The following is an 8,751-nucleotide window of genomic DNA, read 5'->3' on the forward strand; positions in this document are numbered from 1 at the left end:
CTCTACATTTAAAATCGTGGAAGTTAAAGAGCCTGCATAATTCTTCTACAAGGTAGCACTTCGCAAATGCCAGGAACAAGGCCCTCAATTAGTGTGCATTTGTGTGGCTCTGTTGAAGTTAACCATTCAGTCCGTGCCTCCTAAAGATCTCTCCCTGTGTATTCATCTGAAATACTACTGTTCTAGCGCATAATTTAACGTGTCTCTGATTGAGCAGGTATCTTTTTATTAGTACGCTAATTCTTGATCATAGCCACAGGAACCATCATCCGATGTCTACTAAAACATGAGCTTCTGCACACCTTGTGCATCTTATATATTTATTTTGTATGAAGAGGGAAAAATATATCCAGATTTGCATGTGCTGAAATTTATCAGCAACCTTTCTCTTCCCTCTTTATCTAATATCCCTGGAAAGGAAAAAAAGGAGGGGGGGAAATAGAAACCAAATCTGAGATACTTTCCCTATATTTCAATCATGCTTTTCTCTCTCTGATTCTTGGCTTGCACTATGTTAAAAGTACAGGAAAAAAAAAGCTGTCTATCATTTTTCACTACAAATCTCAGTTTAGCTCTGGGATGCTGCATGACGCAAGATTTAGATTAAGTTCAGCTTCTTCAGACTTCTTGTCCTTCCTTTCCAGGCACATTCCTGGTACGCTCCCAGCAGAGGTGGTGCAGTCACCATCATGAGCGACACGTGCCCCCGGAGGCTGAGGGGCACGCTGACCGCCTACAGACGGCAGCGGTGAGGGCATGGTGGTGGGGAGTGGGGAGCTCCCGCAGGCAGCCGCAGCAGTGTCGGCGGCGGAGGAGGTGGCGAGCACTGACCAGCGGTCAGCGACCACCTGCAGACGCAACCAGTAGTGTCAGCAGCAGCCAGCGGTGATCAGTGACTGCCTGCAGACACCGGCGCCAGCAGCGACGAGGGGTGGTGGTGAGCGGTGACTGCCCACCGGTGCTGCCAGCAGTGTCAGCAGTGCTTCTTTCAGGGGTGCACGTGCACCTGTGTGCACCCCCTACGCGTCGTCAATGGTCACCATCCTTGGAGGTGTTCAAGATGAGGCTGGACAAGTACCTTGTTGAGCTTGTCCGAGCCCAATAATTTTCTGCCCGTTAACAGGATTGGGTTCTGAGCTCTCCTTGGACAAATTCTTGGGGGCTGATTCTCAGGGTCCAGCTTCGGCTTAAACTGCAAGATAGGGCAGTGTACATCAATCCTGGTTTAAGCCCCAAACTAATTAGGCCAGCTGTAACATCCCAATAGACTCCTGTGATTCAGAACACCATGTCCCCCAGCCACGCCCTGGGCCTGTTGGTATATGGTATCTGGTAGAAAATCAGTGAAGTTACCCCAGATGGTGGAGAAGAATGAGCCCCTTTACCTTTAACCCAGCCCAATCCATATACTACAGGCTGGGAAATCTTTCAGTTTGACTGTGAGCTTCCAACGCCCGAGCTTCAGGAACTTGGGGAAGAATGACCTCTCTCACTGATTTCAAATTAACCAAGTGAGAAAACACTCAGCACATGCCTTAACTAAAGCATTATCTTAATTAGTCATTATTAGCCTAGTTGTAAAAGAGAGGAAAGTATTTATCATAGGCAGGAACTAAGCATCATCACAAACCTCACAGCATTGCATTTCTTTGACCTTGTCTTCTGTAATGCAAATACATGGTAACATGTCTACTAATAAAGCCCAAAGCAAAAAGCAACAAAAATAACCCAAGCACCCTACCTAAGCAAAGCAATTTGCTGCACACATTTCTGCCCCCCTGGGGACAGGAGTAGAGAACAAATAGCATGCGACTGATTTAAGTAATGTCACTTAATGCACTATTGGAAGGTATTAAGACATTGTAAGAACCTATACAGAACCGCATAGACTAGAACTGACTATTGTACCTCATCGTTACTATACACAAAATGGTACTGAAGTTTCGGTACAACTGATGGGTCTTACATTTTATGAGTCTGGTAGCTTTTCGGAGCGTGCACACTGCTAACAGAATTATTTTCCAAGCTTGTCCCACAGATCGTTTCCATGGTGACATACACACACATCATTCCTTTGTCTAAATTATTCTTTAGTCTTTTTTGTCACATTGTGAAAACAAAATCATAGGGTAAAACACAAAGAGATTTCAGGATAATGAAAGGTGATTGCTTTTGCTTTCTCTTTCTTTCCTTTTTTTTTTTTTTTCTAAGCACAAAGGGTACTTACAACCTGAGCCATCACAGCAAGTCACTCTCAGAAATTTCAGTTGCAAATGAATTCAAAATCATACCCATGCTTTCCCATTACTTTCCCAGATGTAATAGGTTGTATACAATACACTCTTTATATTTAGCACCCTCCATAGAAGAATTTCTTAGAAGTGCTGTACAGGAAGTATCATTAAATAAAAAATGGCAGTTTCTGACATTAAAGTGCAACAATAAAAAATAAGACTTCCATTTCAGATTTAAAGGCCCAATTCCACCATCCTTGGGCTCAGTGAATAGTAACTAATTCCACAAGTGCTTCTTAATGTGAGAGTAGGAAAACAGAGCGTAATGAGGCTAATGAGATGTTGCCTCCAAAATGTCAGTGGATAGAAAGCAAATGCCTATCTTCTGAAGAACTTGGGCGCATGGTACTGCTGAGAGGGCCAAAATCCCAGATTCGGTCCCGTACAAGGTGCAGGAAGGGAGCGAAGTATAGAACTGTATAGAATGCAACAGTTTTGCTTCTCAAACTGTTTGTAAACAGTTTTTCATAAAGTTTTGACAAGTTTGCAGTGAAAAAAAATTACCGTATTTTCTCACATACGACGCACCCCGGAATAAGATATGCACCTTGTTTTGGAAAGGCAGGAACAAGGGAAAAAAAGATCTTTTCTTGTAGTGAATAATTGAGGAGCAGCAGCGAGGCAGCCGAGCCATCCCGTTGTTCTGCTCCCTGAGGTTCAGAGGCATCTTGGCAGAAGCTTAGGCAGCAGAAACGGCTGTTACCATACTTCCTTACTTATAATGCACACCCCCATTTCCAGCAGCTGGCTTTTTAGGGGTGGCAAGTATGTGATATATGAGAAAATATGTCACTTCACAAGAGATTTAACCCCTAGCCTTTACACTAACACTCAAATAAGAGGTAGAAACAAGGGCCCAAAAGAGCTCTTGAGCTGGCTGCCACGTGCAAACAGTCCAGCCACGCCCGTCGGGTACAGGACACGGCTCAAATGTGCCCGTCGTCCTGTGGCTTCCTTCCAAGAGGGCTCTGAGATCTTGAATATGCGTCCTTCACCGAAAGCCAGTTTTTGTAGTTATTTCTGGGGGCAGTTGTTTAGTGCTTCAGTATCTGTTAACATCAATTGGAAGGAGCCTCCGGGGCCAAGTCAGTCCCTCTGCGTGGGCAGGCAATTATGAACGCCACCCATCTTCATCAGCCTGGAGGCTTTCTTTGGTGCTAGCGTCCAACAGCCTCAAGACAACGCACAATCACTTGAGTGCCCTCACAAGGGTAGTACACAGACAAGGTTCTTTGGGTACGTGTGATATCTTTTATTAGACCAACTAAATAGTTGCAAACACTGTAAGGGTGTCTGCCAAAACCACCACCCTTGCAGCCTTCTTTGGAAAAAGAACCACAAATCCAGGCCTCTCTGAGTGTTTGGAGCAGGTTAAAGCGCTGTGGACATTGCAGAGTGGCTGTGGGCAACACCCCAAGGATGACTAAATTGCAGTGCTCCACCAACTCCACGGCTGAGAAACAGCGGGTCTCCCCAGGATAATGGAGTAAAACAAACCCTCCCCATCAGACATCCTGCCGTGTACAACAGGGCCTCGGTATTCAATCGCAGTTGTGCCTTTGGGCCACAGGCGTTCTGTGCTGATGACACCAAAGCATGCAGTGAATAAGCAAGAAATAAAGCAGAAGAAAGAGTCGGGTTCTTGAACATCCACATCTCACTGAGCTTTAATTCAGAACAAAAACACGTCGCTCTTTTTCTATGCTAGCTTCTTTAAAGACGAGCCGTGATTGCTGCCGTTTCACTTTAAGGTACTGACTTAGTATCCTATTGGATAGTAATTAGGTGTACTTAAAAGTGAGAAATGTAAACTCAGAGTTTCTATGCTCATGGTTCAGCAAAGCAAAAAAAGGTTTTCCAGTAGAGCCCTAATCGCTGTAATACGTTTAAACAGCCTTTAAAAGATGTATGTGATCCCAAAGCTAGGGTGAAAATTTACATTGCAATTATTATCTTGTTACAGATTATCCGCTGTGCTTTATTTGTAAAATCCTTTATTTCAGACAGCCCAAATATCAAGTTCAGTTATTTTCCTCTCAGTCTTTTCCTGAGTTGGATTCCCAGCTGATGATTCATGTATTAATATGTGGTTATTAGCTGACTCCTCTACCTCCACTGCTGCTATCTGTCTTTGGCAATGGAAGGAGGAAATGAATTCTTAAAATCTCAGGAACAAATGGAACATGCATAGAGATCAATCCTCCTCATTGACGTCAATGGAAAAATTTCCATTGACTTCAGTAGGAACAGAATTAGGCCCATATATCATATATTAGTGTGATTTATAACCATGAGACTATCCATATATTTGGAGGGGAAAATCAGTATCTAGTTAAGAAAAGTCATAGGAATTAAGTGATTGTCAATGATACTGAAATAGGGAAAAAGCCAGTATGAGAGGTGTCAGTTTTAACCACTGGGTTTTCTACTATACGGTAGCTAGAAGTGCAACCAACGCCTGTCCCCGTTGTGCTGGCCCGTGATGAGATGCTCTCTGCCCTGCAGAGATTCAGTTGGGCCCCAGTTCAGGACAAAACTCCACTTGCTGCTATACTTCATGCATGTGCTTCAGCGCTGCCCTAAATAGGGATGAGTTACTAGTGCACTGTCCAAGAGACAAAGCATAGGTTTTTTTCCCCGCTTTATACCGAGGGAAATGGCAGAGAGAGAAAGAGAAAGGGCCAGACTTTCTGAGTCTCTGCAGTGCTCACTGCCTGCATTGGACATTGAGAGTGCATGCAACCTCCAGAATCAGCCCTGATTTTTCCAGGTTACAGAGTCCAAGTCTTCCAAGCCTCAGCCCAATGCCTTTCTCACAAAGCTGTTCTCCTGTAGGAAGCATTGCATCTGCCCCTCAGTCCCGTATACGTTCTTTCTGCCCTTCCACCAGAGGAAAACCCTCTGAGAAGACCTTTTGCATGGCAAGGGAGACTTCTGCCTCTCGTGTTAAACGTGACAGATCCCCTCGTGAGGCATGCAGATAACATACTAACATTGGCTGACATGCTCAATCCACCTGCAAAATCAAAGTGACTCTAGTTTGACAGGTCGGAGACAGAACGATGATGCTAGTTTCAGGCCTTCAACTGGAGGAGCTTTGACAGGCAGTGAACTGCTAACTTGTTAACCTTTCCCGCCCGACACAGCAACCAGGGAAGCCAGTGAGGCTGCTGGCTGCCAAGGATGGCGCATCATACATGGACAGCCAAAGGAAAGAAGTATCACAGAATGAGCTATCATTAACAACACCTATGGTGTGTCTACACGTGCATTTAAGTGCACCTAAATTTAATGCACATTAGCTTAATGTGCATTAAGTGGTTTAGCCACGCATCTACACATGCAGGTGTTAAAGTGCACTAACGCTGTGTGTGTGGACTGACTTGGGACTAAAGTTAATCCGGAGTCAGTCCACACGCACAGCGTTAATGTGCTTTAACACATCTATATGTTTGTTAATGCGTTTTAACTATCTGAGCCTAAATTTGATACCTGCATTTGAACCTAAATTTGATGCCTGCATAATATCAAATTTAGGCGTGATTAGCCGCAATGCGCCTTACATTTAGGCTAATGCACCTTAAAGCATCTCGTGTAGATGCACCCTGATAGTTGGAAACATCAGAATTACTGCATTTGAAAGCTTATCTAACTCTATCCTAACTACTCTGTCTGTCCAATAAAAGAGATCGCCCCAAAAAATCCTTGCCTCTTGCATAATTCCTGGACCATCACGGCTATGATATCACTGTAACACCCCCACTAAGAACAACAACCCCTCGTAGTCACCCTACTGAAATTCATGTGGAGGACCTAGTAGCTTCCCATCCATTTGTTCTGGAAGTAGATAGTGCCAAAAACGAGACTTAAGGAGTTATTACTTGTTAATTAACTCATCTCCCACATTTGTTTGGCGTTCAGTTTTACTTTCCATGTGGCCGCTGGAGCGGGGCTATGTGGCTGTGGACACAACCATGACCGAGCCGCTGTTGAGAAGAGCCCAGAGCTGGAAGCAGGGGCATGCTTGCCGTCCTGTGCAGCATTTGAACAGTATATCAGACAAGCTCGCTGCTGGCTCGTTGCCCACAGGGCCAGCAGCTTTTGATGTCTGCTAGCAGAAAAAAGGCAAACATGGAGCACAGTCAGTCATGCTGTTCACAGAAGGTAATTATCTGATGGAGTTCAATTAGATTACTTGGACTGATAATGAAAAAATCATACATCATGGTAATACAAGTTCCTTATAAACATTTCGAGTTGTTGACTAAGCTCATTGAAATAAAGCACATGCCCTTCTCCCCCTCCCTACCTCCCCACCTCTTATTGTAGATCATTTGTGTGGTAAAACAGAAGCAGCAGTCCTAATGCTCAATATAAGCTTTGTACCCTGTCAAATAAATGATGAATGAAGAACAAAGATAATGTGAAACCTACTGGTTTTGCTGAAGTCTGTTTGATCACTGGCCATTGGTATTCAGCCAGAGTTTCTAATTGTCACTTTGTGATGTGTAGCAGTACTGTGGTTAAATGCGCTGGGTCCTGTATCTGTTATTAACCTTTATGTTGTGCCTCCAGCAAGTGGGGCCGAGTGAGATTGGAATTCTGATCTAGTTATATTTAATGCACTGTTTCTCTTGCTTGACTAACAACCCAGTATTTTAGTTTAAAAATTGAAAAACAAGATTACAGGGGGGGAAATGTATGTATTGATGACTCGGCTATGGTAATGTCCCCAATTTACATACCTTGTGTTCCTGTTACCCGGGACAGTCTCCCAGCCATTAAATAAGCACTCTGCCATTTTGCAGGTAGCATATCAGTAAATCACCGTCTTTCAACACATTTTTACTGCACCATTGCCTGAAAATAAGGATTTTATTTCATTCTGAATTTATTGCTGTGACTATACCACTATTTATCTAAATGGCTACTGTGTGCATTATTAATGGACTACTTTATTGTTGTGCTACCCAATGGGAGTCATACAACCAAGCTCTTCTTACATTCGTCGCAGAATCTCACTTTTAAATTCAGGTCCAGAAGTGCCACGACCGGATGCTTTGGGGTGGCGTTCGGTGACACGGCACCTAGAAAACAACCGCTATGGGGGGAAAAAGAGCAAAATGAAAGGCCATCCCATTTTAAAGGCAACCAGTGTGATTTATCCCAGTTCTTGGAAGACTTCTCCAGGAGTTGCCTGTTTGCGCCAAGCCGATTTATGCTGAGAATCAGACCCGGCTCGGCGTTGTCACCTGCTAGCCCTGCTTCGGGCTCGGTGCAGGCAGGCACACGACTGCTTTACCTTCCCGAGCACGTCACTCTCTGTTGTTCTCCTCTATCGGGCCTTTTATCAGGCAAGCCAGCCACTGACACAGCCGCGGAGGATTAGCGATCGGCGCAGGTCAGCGCAGGAGATGGAAAGTAGCAGACGGGGAAGGCGATGGACTGACCGCCGCACACACAAGTTACGAATTGCTCACCACACTTGGAGGCACGTGGATGACTCCTCTAGGCTGCGACACCGGCCGAGGGCTAGCAGGGCACCCCTGAAGTCGGTGCAGACCCAGCAGCATGCGGCAGTCAGGCTCTGCAGAGGCACACGCGGGTGAGATGCCCCTTGTGCTGGTCCCTGACCCCAGGCTGTGGAGGAGCTGGAAGGGAAGCTGTGGGCCGGCCGGCGATGCAGTGCCCTTTAAGCTCCGCAGCAAGCCAGAGGTCACCGCAAGTTATTTTTGCATCAACAATTCACAAAGGAAAAAAAAGCAGCAATCCCCTGTTGTGTCATTAGGGCAGCTCTTGAGAGCCAGGGTTTCGATTCAGTACAATGGATGCTGTGCTCCACCTTTTCCTGCGGATAACAGCTGCTGGAAATAGCAGCTGAGAACAGCATCTGATGTCAGGGACGTTTTGTACCCTTGACACCGAGAGGGGCACCCGCTCTCAGCTGTGAGGAGCAATCTGCATCTTCTAGCAGTAGCTCAGATTTACCGGTATCTGGTGCCTCCATCCTCCTGCTGGTACTTGGGCAGAGCTCCCCCAAATCACTAGGGACAGAAGTTACGCATAAACCGGTTTAAGTGATCCGAATCTGCGGCAGAACAGAAGTTCAGTGCACCTAAACCAGTTTCAAAATGGCTGAAACCGGTTTGGGATCAACCTGGCTGTATGTAGGATCAGACTTAACTGACTGAGCTCAAACCGGTTTACACGACTTCTGTCCCAGAGCCCGGTGTCCAGTGCTCAGGTGGCTCCCCAAATTGTGAGAGGCTGCAAGGATCCTGGCACTCATCTCTACATTTTGGGCATAGTTTAGAGTAGACCTGGCAGTGGAGGGATCCCCTCTATCCCTGCAAAGGCCAGTCGAGTAGCGGCTGTGCGCTGTTCCTCTCCGGAGGGGACCAAGAGATGCCATGCTCTTCGTGCCGCTCCATGAAAGCCCCTAATGTGGGGGTGGTGA

The 8,751-nt window shown here is 45.7% G+C and overlaps 1 long non-coding RNA gene across 1 annotated transcript; it reads right to left on the bottom strand.

The window, feature by feature from the left end:
- Positions 1-303: 303 nt before the first annotated feature.
- On the bottom strand, positions 304-8,126 carry LOC132243950 (uncharacterized). The gene is made up of 2 exons (XR_009455502.1): positions 7,775-8,126; positions 304-7,395 (listed from the first exon to the last, which is right to left on the bottom strand). It is a non-coding gene; the product is annotated as an uncharacterized LOC132243950 (long non-coding RNA).
- Between the last annotated feature and the right edge of the window lie 625 nt (positions 8,127-8,751).

This window comes from Alligator mississippiensis, chromosome 11 (genome assembly GCF_030867095.1).
Source record: "Alligator mississippiensis isolate rAllMis1 chromosome 11, rAllMis1, whole genome shotgun sequence".
Lineage (NCBI taxonomy): Eukaryota > Metazoa > Chordata > Crocodylia > Alligatoridae > Alligator > Alligator mississippiensis.